Source organism: Bubalus bubalis, chromosome 2, assembly GCF_019923935.1.
Source record: "Bubalus bubalis isolate 160015118507 breed Murrah chromosome 2, NDDB_SH_1, whole genome shotgun sequence".
In the NCBI taxonomy this organism is placed as follows: domain Eukaryota; kingdom Metazoa; phylum Chordata; class Mammalia; order Artiodactyla; family Bovidae; genus Bubalus; species Bubalus bubalis.
The window spans coordinates 40,793,365-40,809,966 of NC_059158.1; the positions used below are offsets into that span (position 1 = coordinate 40,793,365).

General features: G+C 45.3%; 2 long non-coding RNA genes across 2 annotated transcripts; one reads left to right on the top strand and one right to left on the bottom strand.

Moving 5' to 3' along the window:
* Positions 1–9,414: 9,414 nt before the first annotated feature.
* Positions 9,415–12,730, bottom strand: LOC123330036. Its single transcript, XR_006545734.2, has 3 exons — positions 12,601–12,730; positions 10,401–10,690; positions 9,415–9,968 (listed from the first exon to the last, which is right to left on the bottom strand). It is a non-coding gene; the product is annotated as an uncharacterized LOC123330036 (long non-coding RNA).
* On the top strand, positions 10,581–13,470 carry LOC123330037. Its single transcript, XR_006545736.2, has 2 exons — positions 10,581–10,715; positions 12,608–13,470. It is a non-coding gene; the product is annotated as an uncharacterized LOC123330037 (long non-coding RNA).
* Positions 13,471–16,602: the final 3,132 nt, after the last annotated feature.

Below are 16,602 nucleotides of genomic sequence, written 5' to 3' on the forward strand. Positions count from 1 at the left end.
TACCTTACTCTGAAGAATAAGTAATACATTTCAGGCATGTGTCCTGGCCATTGGAGGGAGATATTTTAAGCAGGGGGATTTCCTCAAACCCCTCAAATTACACCATGTAGACAGCTGCCTATCCCACATGATCTGGCCAACTCCTTGGCATCCAGTTATCAGCACTCAGGGGACACTAGAGGAAACAGGTCCATTCCTCTTCTTAACCAAGCTTGGAAACAGTGGCTGGACTATTTCTGTCATTTAAAGGAAAAGGGCATTTACTCTGGAACCTATCCAGAAGGCATACATTCCCTGGGCTTAGGTGTAGACTCTCCTCTGCCTAATCTCTGGGGATGGCTGAGTGGTACCTAGATTAACCAAAATGAGTAAGCTCAGATGTGGAAACACTGAGAAGGGACTGGTAACGTATCATTAAGCTTCATAGGTGAAAAAGTTCCTAGATATTGATAAGAATTTACATGAGCACACCCATGAGAAAACGTTGAACCTGATAATAAAAAGAGCTACCTTTTATCAGGTGTTAACTATATTAACTCCACTAAACTAGTTATATATTTTGAAAGATTTAACCTTCTGATATTGAGGAAAATTGGGTTGCTATCCCCATTCCAGATAAAGACACTGAAGCAAAGATAGGTTAGGTGGCTATCTCAGAGTAAATCTGGGATTTGAAGCCAAGTCTTTGAACTCCCAAGTTCTTGGTTGCAGTAGAACCTTAACTGTTGTTCAGTCCCTCAGTCGTGTCCGACTCTTTGCGACCCCGTGGACTATAGTACGCCAGGCTTCCCTGTCCTTCACCATCTCCCAGAGTTTGCTCCAACTCATGTCCATTGAGTCAATGATGCCATCCAACCCTCTCATCCTCTGTCATCCCCTTTTCCTCCTGCCCTCAATCTTCCCCAACTTCAGGGTCTTTTCCAATGAGTCACCTCTTCACATCAGGTAACCAAAGTTTTGGACCTTCAGCCTCAGCATCCATCCTTCCAATGAGTATTCAGGGTTGATTTTCTTTAGGATTGACTGGTTTGATCTCCTTGCTGTCCAAGGGACTCTCAAGAGTCTTCTCCAACACCACAGTTCAGAAGCATCAATTTTTTGGTGCTCAGCCTTCTTTATGGTCCAGCTCTCACATTAATACATGACTACTGGAAAAACCATAGCTTTGACTATATGGACCTTTGTCAGCAAAGTGATGTCTCTGCTTTTTAATATGCTGTTGAGATTGGTCATAGCTTTTCTTCCAAGGAGCAAGCGTCTTTTAATTTCCTGGCTGCCGTCACCATCCACAGTGATTTTGGAGCCCAAGAAAATAAAGAAGCTTAAAAGCCTTCCATATTTCAGAATCAAGAATCTTAAAGCTGAGATCCTAGATACATCATTCTTGATTATCTAGACCCTGATTACTGCTACTAAAAAGGAGTTTGCTGCCTCAAGAGCCAGCTGGTTCCATACAACTATACTTATTTGGAAGCTTTTAAATGTTAAATTAAAATCTGTTTCTTTGTAACTTTTATTTGCCTTCTTTTGATCTTAATCTGCACTCTTGGAGAACTCAAAACAAAGCTACTTCTCTGCAAGAAGCCCTTCTGATATGGAGACGGATCCTGCACTACTTCCCCTCCCCTGTCTCTGGGGTAGTGTCAGTCCCAGGAGATCTCACTTCGTACCACTCATCTGCTCAACTGTTAGACTCATCAGTAACACAGGAAAGCTCCAAAGTGCCACCTATGTCTTTCAGAGACTCGGGGTCTAAATTTGGATAATAGGTTTGATCCCAGTCATTTACTCAGGTGCCCAGGAAACATCACCTTGGTAAGCCAAATGACACCCCTCCCCCCCTGCCCCCAGATAAAAGTGTGGAATTAATCTAATAGAGCAAATAATCGCTAGCCTTCACTTTCTATGCGCCAAGACCAGTGCTAAGTGCCTTATAGACACTTTCCCTGGGACCCCTCCATGAGGCAAGTACTGACATTATCCCAGTTTCAGAGATGAGGAAACTAAGGCTCAGCTATTCTGAGGTCTTCTGCTTATAACTGCCTGTCTTTCTGTCCACATTAGTGAGGGGTGGATCAGGGCAGGATAGAACTCGTCCCCAGAACAAGACTTGTATTTTCCCATCTGTCTTTGCTTATACATTACTGGCCTTTTTCTTCACAACCATTTGATGAGCACCTCACACGGTTCAACACTTGCCCAACAGTGACTGCAGTAAGGACAACATATGCAAAGAAAGCGATGACACCTTCTAAATCTGAACTTCAGGGTCAAGGAAGGCTTTCGAGAGGAGGTAGCAACTGATGAGGGTCTTGAAACATAAACAGGAAGAAAAGAGTCAACCAGTCAAAGGACAGGATGGGGGAAATTCAAATTTCAGCAAGAAGGAACAGCATATGTCAACACTCAGAGGCACGCATTTGCATGGACAGGGAAAACACATCATATGGTAGTAAGCAGGGTCCAGAAATTTTGCAAGCATAAAACTGAGGGAAAGTTTGCATTTCTGTGAGGTTAAAGAAAAATCGTTGCTTTTCAGTTCGATCTGTCCTGCCACAAAAAGCACACAAAGTAAGGACAGTGAAACATTATGTACACAACAGACTGCTCACTGAAATAAAAGTCCAACAGATCATAAGGCAGTCACTTTCCAGCTGCCCCTCACAACACTCCCTTCCAGAGAGATCTGTAGTCTGCCCCTGTTTGAGAAAAGGGAAGGGTGCTCTGTAGAGGATTACAGTCAATTACAGTTACATTTGAAATTCACATGATCACAGACAGACTCTTACCTTGTTGCTGTGGTGAAAAAGGAATGGAAAGAAATCCAACTGGACAGGTAAACACAGGTGATTATAAAGAGCTGTGCAGGGCTTCCGTGGTGGCTCATAGGTAAAGAACCTGCCTGCGGCTTCGATCCCTGAACCGGGAAGATCCCACACACCAGAGAGTAACAACCAGTGCTCCACAACTACTGAGCCTGTGCACTAGAGCCCGAGAACCGCAAGCACTGAAGCCCGTGCATCCGAGACGCTGTGCTTTGCAACAGCAGAAGGCATTGCAGTGAGGAGCCTGGGCACAGCAGCTAGAGAGTAGCCCCCATTCTCTGCAACTAGAGAAAAGCCCATGCAACAGTGAAGACTTAGTGCAACCAAAAACAAAATACAAAATAAATAAAATTTTATATACATATAAAATAAAGTTTTATATGTTATATATATATTTAAAGAGCTGTGTATGCCATTCGGTCGAATATCGATTTTATCAGAAGGATGATAGGAAGCCATGAAAGGATTTTGAACAGATCCAACGAAAGTGCCACTTTCTGTAAAAGCATTGCCTGGCCACCATATTTGGTGGGGAGTTCCTTTAAGTGGCTTGTATTTTTTGGTCTCATCTCTCCTTAGATTCAAGGCCCTGTCTTATATTTATGTGTTTGTGTCTGCATACTACTCATGGATACGGTGTGTGCTGCAAATATGTTTGTCGTCTGAAGAAAAGAAACAAAGGGAAAGGTCTCATTTGGGTTTCTCTTATTTCACAATTTTTCCTGTCAAAATTGAGTTCACGATGTAGAAGAACTAATGAAGTTGGGCAGAGACAACACAAACTTTTTAATGTGTTTGTAAATATGAATGTGAATTATACAAGCATATTTACTCAAACAAAACCTTTACTTCCTTTTTATTTTGGCCGAGCCACACCCGGCTTGTGGAATCTTAGTTCCTGACCAAGGATTGAACCCTTGGCATTGAAAGCAAGGAGTCCTATTTAGTACACTGCCAGGGAATTCCCAGAAACGTTTACTTTTTAATTTGGTTAATTCTACTGAACTCAAAAGTACTTGAGACTGTGAGGGATGCAAAACAAGTGTATGCACTCTTAACTGTAATGTTAACCATGGAATGGAATTGACTTATCCAGTAAATATGTTTTGTAAAATAAGTGACTGCGTTAAGATTCATTTCTAGGGCTAATTCCACCTTCAGAATCCCAGTCATAGCTCTTAAACCTCTAAATCGCCATACCTCATCCCAAGGGAGGATGCTTAAATTCTACAGAAGTCAAACCAAATTGTAGAAAGAACCCACCCTCCAGGACAGTGGTTCTCCAAGGCTGGTCCCTGAACCAACAACAGCAGCATCTGGGCACTTGTTCAAAATGCAGAAACGCACATCACCAGGCCTCACCCCGGAAAGCCTAAACAGTGAGAAATTCTGGGGTTGAGACCTAGCAATTGGGGTTTTAACAAGCCCTCCTGGCAATTCAGATGCGGGAAGCTTGGGTTTCAGAACCTCGGCTTCCGGTCACTCTGGCTGGCTGCCCTTTGCTAGGGGAGAGTGGAGATGAGGAGTACAGGAACCTATTCCCAATTCTTCAGGGAACTTTATTATCTATTGGTTTCCTTTGCCATTACCCTAATACAGATGGAACGTAAGCCCCATTAGACAAAACATGAACCAGACCTGTTCCACAGAACTGTGAAGTCAGTTTTCCTTGGCTTTGCCCGTGGTCATTAAAAAAAAAAAAAAATTGCTTCACGAGCCACTCTTGTCTCTGAACTTTTCCCTTTTCTAGTAAAAGTACAAATTCCAGCTGGAACGCTTGACCAACAACATCTTTCTACAGAAGTTGCTGCCTTCGATGCTTTGCTGAGTTCCAGAGATAAGATAAATAATTTACCAAATGTAGGTTTCTGATTACTCACTCTATTAGCATTTAGAGCAGAGAGCTCCGGCCTCTAGGGAGTTTCATTCGTTCAGATGCAGCCCATCTGCTTTTGTTTTCTTGTGGGGAGTTTTTTTGGGGGGTGGGGTTGCCTGGAAAAGCCAGGGAGCTCCCAGCATCCCACACATACTTTAAGGATGAACTGCTTAAATCTTATGGGTTTTACTGGAAATTCTGGGGAATGCTATTTTCTTATTATTTAAAAAAATACACAGCTGCTAAGACTCTTTCCCCCCCCTCCCTCTCCCCTCTATTTTTTTCTAAATGCTGAGTAAAAACTAAACTCCACAATTCACTTGCAAATATTACACAAAATACAATAGCTTCATGAAAGGGTATTTTCAATATTGTGCAATTTATTTATCCTAAACCCATACTGCACACTGCAAGAGTAATTTCAGGGAATTTTATAGAAGGGATATAGAGTTTCTCCTAAATCAAACAAAACTGGAGAACAAAAAGGAACAGCCTGTTACATCAAAGCATCATTCTTCACTTATATAATTCCTGAAGTATAGTACCAATATCAGTAGAGATAGATACAATATGGGAAGGTTGCATTTGTAGTTATTTCATGGGCTCTTTATTTTATGGTAAAGACATATCATTATTATTTTATACAGGTCTTAAGAGTAAACTGAATAACAGAAGAAATCACAGTAAAAATAGCAGTCTGTGGATGGTCCATTACAGATATAGAGGAAAGGCTTGACAGAAACCCAAGAAGTGATGTGTTGGATATGCTAAAAAAAAGAAACAAAGCCCTTTATTAATCCTTTTGAGATAACTTGATCAACAAGTTACTTTATCCCTTTTGAAAAGAAATACTGAACCATGTGTCTGGATGGTATTGTGGGTCTTATTTTGGTAATCTCTGTGAGATAGAAATTGCATTTCATTTCCCAGGTAAGATTTTTGTATTTTCACGGATTTTCTTAATGCAGAATTAAGACTGCACATCTTACTTCCTATGGTGCGCACCCTATGAGTAAGTTAAACAATAACATGATGACATCTGCGAACAAACCTGTTTGCCTGCCGGTGATTTAGTACTAAAGTGATCGGCTCCCAGTACCAAGTTACACTGAAAGTCCCTTGCGTGAAATGAAAGTTGTTGGTTGGTTTGGGGATGGCACCTTGCTGAAACAAGTTAGCTGGGATACAAAAACAATGTCTTAGAACAGGGGACACCTCTTAAAGGTGAGGTGAGGTAAGGACACAAGGAATTCCTTGTGCTTCACAGCTCTGGGTTTGAAGCAATTAAAGAGCGAAAGGTGTAAAAATCCAACTTGCTACCTATTTTGTGTTTCTCTGGGAGATTAACCTACTTTCTTGGCTCATTTTCTTCTTCTTCCTACATCAGTTGGTACAAAAGCTGTGGTAGCTGGCAGCCTCAGATGACTCTGTCTGCATCTCTTAGCATAGTTATGGGTCTCTCCAGGACGCAGAGAGTAATTTACCTCTATTTCCTTTGCTTTTTCCCCACAGCAGGTAGAAAGGCTGTCCTGTGACAGCCTGATATATTCTCCCCTCATCCTAAGAACTTGCAAAGCCAGGGGCGGTGAGTTAACAGTCGGAGTGTATGCTCCTTCTCACTTTTTCAAGAAGCTGTAGAGGTAAATCTGAGAAAAGTGGCATGTAAGTGCACACACACATGCACACACACATGCACGCGCGCGCACACACACACACACACACACACACACTATGCAAGAACTCACACCCAGCCACTCACTTTCCTCTCCAGCTTGCCGTATGCTGCATTTTATACGGTTTCATGTTGCTCCTGCAACATTTTTTTGGTTGGTTGGATGGCTGAATGAAACACAACCTTCTCCGCAGACATCAAAGCCTGTCTCCAGCATAGCAAACTCCTCATCCAGCCTTTCGTCTCTCCGGCTACATTCCAATTTAACCCGGGCTGCCTTGCATGATAATCAGGCCTAATTACTGCTTCATCCCCGGATTGTTGTGCTGAGTTCGGGGAACTGCAGAGTTCTCGCCTCAGTCTGGTCCTGCCATCCCTCAGTCTCCCTCCTGGTCTTCAGCTCACTTCTTTGAGTTCTCAGCTCTAGCCTTTATAATTAGCAAATAGGTGAAAACAAGGACTCTGCCTTTGGATATGGGCGCTCCATCCACTTAGTAAAACGAATTCCTTTCACAACTGTGGGAAGACCTCCCCGTGTCCAGGATCTTCTGAATACCACAGGAGCTTTAAGAGATTTATTACTAGGTTAAAGAGTAAAATAAAGGCCGTGAGACAATCTCCTCATTCCCCAGAGGTATTTCCCTACTTTCTCTCTTAACACACACACACACACACAATCTTTTTTAAAGTGTTGAGACCAGAAGGAAAGTGAGGTGAACCAGGACTTGTGGAAACTTTTTCCTGATTCTTTCAGTCGGTAGGATGCATTTGGATGCCGTCATTTCTCTAACTGAAAAAGGAATCATGGGAGAAGAATTGAAAAAATGAGAGATCAGATAATCTCCAGTTTAAACCATCCAGCTTATGTTTTACTTTAAAATTCTTTTTCATGTATTACTGTAAGCATTACTGAGTGCCTGCATGTACCAGGCCCGGTGTTAGGTACTGGAGATTCAAAGACAGTATGACACAAGTCTTGCCCTTAAGAAGAATAAATGGAGCCTTAAAAGACTGGAAACAGCTAAGCGAAGGGAACGGAGATGAGGGGGGTAATTAGATGCCAAAGTTTTTCAAACATAAACTGAATGAAACAAAGTCAACCTGGAGTTGATCTTTGTTGAGGCTGGTATTGAAACTTGCTGGGCATTATTACTATTCAGTCTATTGTTCACGTGTTTAAAAGTTTCCATAATGAAAATTTTAAATATTTAAATATCCAGATCAGATCAGTCGCTCAGTCGTGTCCGACTCTTCTAGACCCCATGAATCGCAGCATGCCAGGCCTCCCTGTTCATCACCAACTCCCTGAGTTCACTCAGGCTCACGTCCATCAAGTCAGTGATGCCATCCAGCCATCTCATCCTCTATCGTCCCCTTCTCCTCTTGCCCCCAATCCCTCCCAGCATCAGAGTCTTTTCCAATGAGTCAACTCTTCACATGAGGTGGCCAAAGTACTGGAGTTTCAGCTTTAGCATCATTCCTTCCAAAGAAATCCCAGGGCTGATCTCCTTTAGAACGGACTGGTTGGTTCTCCTTGCAGTCCAAGGGACTCTCAAGAGTCTTCTCCAACACCACAGTTCAAAAGCATCAGTTCTTCGGCGCTCAGCCTTCTTCACAGTCCAACTCTCACATCCATACATGACCACAGGAAAAACCATAGCCTTGACTAGATGAACCTTTGTTGGCAAAGTAATGTCTCTGCTTTTGAATATACTATCTAGGTTGGTCATAACTTTCCTTCCAAGGAGTAAGCGTCTTTTAATTTCATGGCTTTTAAATATCCAGGGACAATTAACTGTAGAACTACTGGGAGGAAGCTGGCTGAAATACAGAACTTCTGGCTTCACCACAGTCCTACTCAGAGCATTTCTTGATTTCACGGGGCTCAGGAATCTGCATTTTAAAAAAGCTCCTAAGCAAATCGCATGAGTTTGAGCAAACTCCAAGAGATAGTGAAGGACAGGGAGGCCTGGCGTGCTGCATCCATGGGGTCTCAAAGATTCAGACACGACTGAGCCGCTGAACAACAACTGAAACTCGAGTTTCTTGGCAGAGGAGGCAGTAAGTGCCTGGAGGGGAGACGTAAACAAGAAGGGAAATAATTTCTCAGAGAAGAAAATCTTCCTTGGGAACCACTTGATGGGATCAGACAATTTCAGAACTAGAAAGAGGACCTTAGAGATGCTGAGTCTAGGCCAGAGCATCTCAACTTGTAATGTGCACAGAGATCACCTGGGGATTCTGTTCAAATGCCGCGGGTTTCAAGGACAGGGCCTGAAATCCTACATTTCTAACTAGCTCCAGGTAAGGACCACACTTTGATCAGCAAGAATTCTTCGCTCAGTCGTGTCCGACTCTGCGACCCCACGGACTGTAGCCCACCAGGCTCCTCTGTCCATAGGATTCTCCAGGCAATTATACTGGAGTGGGTTGTTATTCCCTTCTCCAGGGCATCTTCCCAACTCAGGAATCAAACCCGGGTCTCCTGCATGGCAGACAGATTCTTTACTATCTGAGCCACTAGGGAAGCCCTTGATGAGCAAGGATTAGTATTTTATAGACAAGGATTAGTATTTTATGGACAAGGAAACTATCATTGCATCTTTTTGTGTTGCTGTTGCCTTGGAAGGCTGAGCCCATGTAGGAGCCTGCTACCAGTTGGATATGGGGAGCAAGCTGCTCTTACATGCAGACTACCAACATGAGCCAGTCCTGGAGCTGAACTATGGTACAGATTTCTCCTTAGCACCATAGGGATGATCTGAGGAGCTACCATGTGGCTGTTCTGCCACAGTCTGTTATTTCTTATCGTCCTCACTGTACCTACCAGGTCTTCTTGGGATTCCAGGAGACTTCCTGGGCAAGCATGAGATCTATTGAATACATGACTCAATGTACTCACAATGGACCCAGCCATTAGCATAGTTTTGGTCCAATGCTAGTGCATTGAGCAAGTTAGTTAACTCCTGCGAACTGCAAAGACGGTATGGATTAATAAACTGTTAAAAATACTCCCTGGTGAGCACTCCTTGACACAGGAAATCACGTTTCACACATTGATTAGTAAATTTAGGGAACTGATTATCCCAGAGCTGGTACAGATTCAAAAGAGCTTTCACACCCTCCCTAAAGGATGGATAAGAAGCTAGTTTACCATCCTTAATGAAAGGGGATGCTTGCGGGGAATTTCCTAACCTTTGAGGTGGAAGTCAAAGAATCTGCCCCTCCCTCTTTTCCCTATCAGAGATAGAACTCTGGAGGAGTCAACTCAATGACTGACCCAGGGGACATGATTTGTAATTGCTAATTTCCAGGTAGTGAGGAGCTACAATAGGGTATTTCAATTCAAGAAATTTATTAGCAAAAATATTACCAGAACCACCTTCCTCCACAGACATACCACCTACCATTCACCCATTCTTTGCCTATCACCTCAAATAAAGCTTTTTTTTTTTTTTGATCACACTGCTTGGCAAGCAAATCGAATCGGAGCCCCAGTCCTTTGCAGGGGAAGCAGAGTCCTCAAGTCCTAACCGGTGGACTGCCAGGGAATTCCCCAAATAAAGCATCTTTTCTTCTGGCCTCCGAACGGTTTCTGTCAGAAAGGAATGTCTCTGGGTTAGAATGCTCTGGGATCTTTCCCAAAGACACACACTTGTCTCCTTGAAACATCACATGTTACATATTTATCTTTTCCCCCTGATCCAATGACACATTTTGCCTGAGCCCTCTTATCTAGAAATGCCTCAGAGGGCACAGAATAGTGGCAGACAGAATCTCCTGGCCTTCGTAGCCCCCCTCAGAGTGAAGTCTGAAAGCTTTCCTTAGGGGCAGAGTCCAGGGAAAAGTTAATTTTGGGTTCTGGGCCTGTGGACTTGGGTTTTTGCGCCCGCGAGGAGTTGAGGGCGTGGACTGAGTAAACTTCGGAGGCCGGGAGTGGGGACGGGGGTAGGGCCTCCCTGGAGCCTCCCGGCCATTAGTAATCTGCTTTGTGAATGGAGTTAAAGGGGGAGGGGGATGCACATACTTGGAATTCCTTTATCTGGGTGGGCTCCTTCTCCACAGACTTTCAGGATGTGGGAAATGGAAGATGAAAGAAGCTGAGTTTTCAGCCTATCAGGTTACGGCGTGTAAAATGGAGAGGGAAAGCGGGGGAGGAGGGGAGAGGGAGACCAGAGAAGGCCGCTCGGGAGAGGGACCAGGGAAACCCAGTTTGGGAACTGGCCGGGGAGAGTGAGAAAGAAAGAGTGCTGGGCATGCAGATCATATTTCACATCACATCAGAGCTGTGGAATTTCCTCTCTTCTAGGGGGAGGCCTGTGAAGAGAGAAGTTGGTTTAAGGTTAGTCGGTGATGAATAATAGCCGAGAGGCGTCGGATTGAGGGTGTTACTAAGTGACTGGTGTTTACAAGCAGAGATTTTTGTGGTGGGGGCAAGGGAGGTGGGAGCTGAGGCCATCTTCAGTCTGAGCTGTTAACCAGATTGTGTGACCCCAGAATGGAGTCCATGTATGGATTTTATTTGTGCCTGACCCCTGTGGTATGCAGAGCCTTGAGCTGTGGGCTGAGAAGGGGAGCGAAAGGAATGGGATGATAATTAGAAAAAGCAGGTGAGGGAATCTGGGGACCTGCGGGCACCTTGTGAGTTCTCTGTCGGGGAGTCCCCGGGGCGGACCCAGCAGGACTGTTTCTGTTTGTATCAAGCCATGTGCTCCACACCACTCAGCTGTCGTGGCCCTACTCTCTGAGGACCCTACCTCCCAAGACAGGAGTCTATTTTTAAAAATTCTATCCAGGCGCTGTCCTTTCTTGTCTGTTATGAGAGAGCACCCACCTCAGAACCTCCACCCTGAGTATGAAAGTTATGCAAGTGAGGGTAAGTGGTTCCTAAGGCCAGAGACACCTTTCATTTTTTTAGAGAAGAGTAAAAATAGTAGATGACCATCGCGTCAAGTCTGGACCGAAAACAAAATCCTGCTGTGGTAGAGACGGGCATAAAGGGTAGGGGGTGGGAACATGGAAAGAAAGTGCGTTTAGAGAAAGGAATGCTTCTTAAACCCCGATACCATCAACAGGCAATGTATTGTTCTAATAAGATGATGGGTAGAAAGTTATTAGATGGCATATAAACCACCACATACATAGATGACAAAAATATTGCTTGTTTTGGAAAAATTAGAATACAATAAATTATGCTTGTCACAAACCATACCAAGCTTCATTTAATCTTTTTCTTGTTTCAGAAAGCTGTTGGGGATTTTTCAGTCTATCAGGGTCATCATTTTCCAACATCTATTAGTGCCAATACTGTAGTTGCCTGAGTGGCTCAGTTAATAAAGATTTCTGGTTGATAGATAGCTGGCGTGGACTTTTGCACTCTTCTTTGAATGCAGCTTTGGGTTGGGAGAGGGGGAAGGGAGAGGCCACTGACTCCAGTATTCTGGCCTGGAGAATTCCACGGACCGTATATAGTCCATGGGGTCGCAAAGAATCGGACACGACTGAGCGACTTTCACTTCAACTATAACTACACTGAATGCACTTTAAAAATATCATTTTACAAACCATACACTCACATTTTTCCCTCTCCTTTCCAAACACCTTCCCCTCAGCTATTTTATAAGAAAAAGAAATATAATACTATTTCCTTTTCTTTGGATTATCTGCTCTCAGCAACCTCTCCAACATGAGCTGCAGCCGTGACTGAGCTTCCCTAATCCATGCTGTTCCTTTCTGATGTCCACAGTCATTTTCTAAGTCTAACTTTTTTTTTTATTTTTGCAAGGTGTATTAAATTGGGGATGGGTGCTATTACTTGAACTGGTCCTTCTGGATTTCTTAGTGGTTTCCTAAGAACAGGTAAGGGTAGTCACTCAAGAGATATTTGCTTTTGTGCCCAAGTGCAATAAGCCAGCAGCATGTTTTTCTATTGTTAGTTGAAATGAGAATTAATTTTCAAAAGTCCTATAGTCAGCTTAGTCCATCGTAACCTGCTGTTGACCTTAGTGGTGGAGGATCTAAGGGCTTGAATGTTAAAATTAGAACTGACTTTGAGTACTGGCCTTATTTACCATCTGGGCACCTTATTTTTATTTAACAAACACTTATACAGCATTTACTATGTGCCAAGCACTCTTGTAAGCTTTTTATAAACATTTGCTCGGCTAATCCTCATAGTAGTGTTATTATTATATAACGCTATTATAAAGTGTTATTATTATCCTTACTTTACAGATGAGGAATCCGACACATGGAGATGTGAAGCAGTCTGCCACTTAATGAGCAGGAGCTGACGCTTGCCTCCGGAGCACGTCCCCTATTAGGTGGGAGCTCTTTTTCTACAACCATCAGCTTGCAACCTAGGACAAGTCCTTTGGCAGTGCTGGGGGCATGTGAAGGGTGTGAGACCGGGCAGCAGGGAAGGCAGGGCCTTCCATGCGTGCAAAGTCAAAGAGCAAAGCCAGAAGGAAGGGAGAGTTCAAGGGCTGCCCCACCCCTCCCATCCCCGTGTAGTGCAACGCAGCAGGTCTCCAGCACCTTCTTACAACTTGATTCACAGTTTCAGCGCCCCACCGTTTCCGCTTCCTTGAACTGCATCTAGACACGACTCTGGTCCCCACCAGCTTCTGACCTCATTACTCATTCTGTTTACAGCGTGGCCTCACCCTTCAGGCTGCTCTGATTTCCCAGATAGGAATTTGGCTGCCCTCATTGACTATGATTCAGATTTTCGCCCCAGCCACATTGCACCAGCCCTCCTGTGTACACAGCCCCTCTGGTTAGACTGGTACCCTGACATCACCCTGCTCCTCCGTCCCTCCCTGAAACCCCTGTCATGGGTAAGGCAGGGCTCTGGGACTGTCTCCACTCCAGAGAGCGGAGGCAGGGTTAGGAAGCCCTGGAATGAAATGTGGGGGGAAATCACTGACGGGTTTGGAGCTGAGGGTGTTAAGGTGAGGAGGAGGGCTTCTGAGGAAGGTGAGGAGGCCCTGCAGAACAGAGGGGAAGGCCGGAGGCAGGGGCGTCCGTGAACAGATGAGGGACAGACGAGGAACGCCTGAGGTGACATGCCCGGTGGATACGGTAGACACATGACCTCACAACACTTGGTCATTGCCTGAATGTGAAGGGCAGGAGGCTGGGGAGGCTCAGGCACTGTGATGCTCCCAGGTTTCTCATCGGAAGCTTCTGGAAAGCTGATGCCTCAACCCACAGTAATGAGGTAGTTGTGAAGCAGAAGAACCCAGAATAGTGCCTGGTGATTTTTCTTTTTTGTGCGTGGGGGAGGGGTGGGTTGTGCTGCATGGCACGCAGGATCTCATTTCCTGGACCGGGGATCGAACCTGTGCCCCCTGCGGTGGAAGTATACCGAGTCCTAACCACTGGTCTGCCAGGGAACTCCCAGTGCCTGGTAATTGATTATAGATTCAAGAAGTGTTTACAAGGACTTCCCTGGAGGTCCAGAAGTTAAGAATCTGCCAGGGCAGGTGTCATGAATTCCATTCCTGGTGGTCCAGTGGTTTATGAATCCGCCAGTGCAGGGGACATGAGTTCCATCCCTAATCCAGAAAGATCCTACATACTGCTGAGCAACTAAGCCCATGAGCCACAACTACTGAAGTTCGTGGCAGTGCCCTAGAGCCCAGGGTCTGCAATAAGAGAGTAGTCTCTGCTCGCTGCAACTAGAGAAAGTTCGCAGGCAGCAAAGAACCCCCAGCAAGCGCAGCCAAAAAATAAATAAATATTTTTTTTTTAAAAAAGAAAGGATTAAAGCTTTGCTATAAAATGAAGGGGAAAAAATGTTGACAGAATATATTTATGCTGGATCTCCAGATACTGTCATTTAAATATTAATGTCCCATGGAGAGAGAAAACCAAGAGCCTTGAACACATCTTAAGGGAAAGAGGAAAAACTGGTGGGAAGAGGCTGAGGAGGGGTAAAAGCTGGGAAGGAGGTGTTTGCTGTTTGAGTGCACCCGTCTGGGACACTGAGAGAGGAGCCCAGAAGCAAAGCCCATGTTTACCTTTAGTGCAGTTCATCTAGAACTTCCCTGTGTCAGGAGAGGTGAGGATGGAGGGGTACCAAAGCAGAGGGAGAGGCAGGGTCGACAGCCGACTGATCTAGGGGACAGCCTTCAGTCAATCACTGATGCAGGAGTCTGGGGGGCGCTGAGGGTGCCCCAGAGGGAGACCCACAGAGCACTGGGTGGGACTGGCGGGGACAGTGAGGCTCACTGAGCAGGCCATGGCAGTGGTTGCCGTTGTCTTTCCAGATCCGTTCCTTACAGTTGAAGTAGACAGCTAGCCTGTGGTCCCTCCCAACTCTAGAGAAATCCACTGCTATCTGATTACTCAGTTATTTCAGCCTCCTCCTCCTGCGTCACTTCATTTTCCGTCGGCTGTCTCCTTGCCGTCACCCAGTTAATCCTTCTCTCTTACCCATGGTAATTTTTCCTTTTCATCTCTCTCTTCTCCCTAAAAACTTTGGCTGGAATTAAAAATGTTCCTCCAAAGAGGGAAAAACTCATTTTTCAAACAATGTTTTGTCCATGTTTGATCACATACTTGTTTTTCATATGTCTCATCTTTTAACCCTGAAGTATGAATTGTTGGGAACCCAAGGACTGTGTCAGGCTCCGAGAAGGTGTTGTATTAATGAGTATGCTGAGCCTTCCCTATAGATCACAGTTTGATTGATGGAGACGATAGTCCCAGCAGTCACCGTTTATTTGTCCCATGCTAGGTGCTGTGTTAATTGCTTTCTATTCGTTCTCACTGAATCCTCACAGCGACCCTGTCAATCACACATCAGCCTATCCCCATTGGACAAATGAGGAAATTATGTGTCCAGTTAAAGCTGTGAGTGTTGGTTCCAAGCTGACATTTATTGAGCACTCACTACACTCCAGAGTCTGTACCCATGCTTCATACTGAATCCTCAAATACCATGAGGTAATTATTCTTACGATCCTCATCTTCCAGGTCAGGAAGCTGGCTCCAGGAGGTTAAATAGCTTGCAAATATCACACTGCCAGGAAGCAGTGGAACCAAGGTTGTCACCATGGGACTCCTAGTCTCTGCTCTTTGACCACCGAATTTAGTTGCTGAAATACCAAAAGAACCTCTGTGCAATTTGGTTTTACCCCTGCAGTGATCCCGGGGAAAGATCCTCGGGACAGCATTGTATTGAGGTTACGAGGTAAACTGTCTACAGAGAACCCCGGTGGCAGGAGAGGGCTGGGAGGACGAAGTGGTTAATGTCTGAGAAAGGAAGTGCAGAAGCTGCGAGTGGAGTCAGCAAAGCCTCTGTGCGTGTCCTGGAAATGCAAACAGCCCTCGGCTTGGCTTCCCCAGGACTGGCCCCGGGTGGCTGGCGGGAAGCCTGCTGGAAGGGAAGCCCCGGCCGGCCGAGGGAGCAGCCGAGGGACCCTGGAGCCGTGGCTTCCCTCTCTCTGACCTTTAGCTTGCGCTGATGAATTGGCAGCGACTGTGTGACATCAGGGAGACATTTTCTTCTCCGTGAGCTCAGAGCTTCCATTTAAAAATTCCTCGGTCACAAGACGGAGGTTGCAGAAGCCCGGGCACACTTGTGGGGGCGGCAGGTGATTGTGCACTTGCTCCGAATCTTCCACAAGTCTGCATAATCCCAGGGATTCCGGGCAGCCTTGGGGACGGCCATGTAAGGTGCGATCGCTGGCCTGATTTATCCTGTCGTGCTGCCAGCTCCTAGGGGCCCTGCAGGGACTGGCCACACCAGGCAGGCGCCTGGGAGCTACCGGCCTCTTCTGGCAGTTTCTTCCGTGTGCCCGATCTCTTGTCCTTACCCCTGCCGAAAACGAGCACTGGGTTGAAATTAAGTGAGTTCAAGTGTTCTCCAAGCATGTTTTTGCTTGACTCGTGTGTGTGAGATGGGGTATGTACGTGTGGGTGTATTTGGTGGGGGAGGGGTGGGGGCAGTGAGTAATCTGACCTCTAAAATTTCAGGGTGATAGAGGGGAATCGTTATTTTAATACAGCAAAGATCGGAGTTGAAGGGAACTTAGAAATCTAAATACGGCAAGCCCCCATTTTACAGAAGAGGAAACTAAGCTCAGAAAGGGAAAGCAACTTGCCCACAGCTTCACATCTCGTTAGTGGCAGGGGCAGGACTAAGAACTGTGTCCTTGGGCAGATTAATCTTTCTCCGGGCCTCAGTGCCTTCACTGATGAAATGACACAGTGGGATTTGA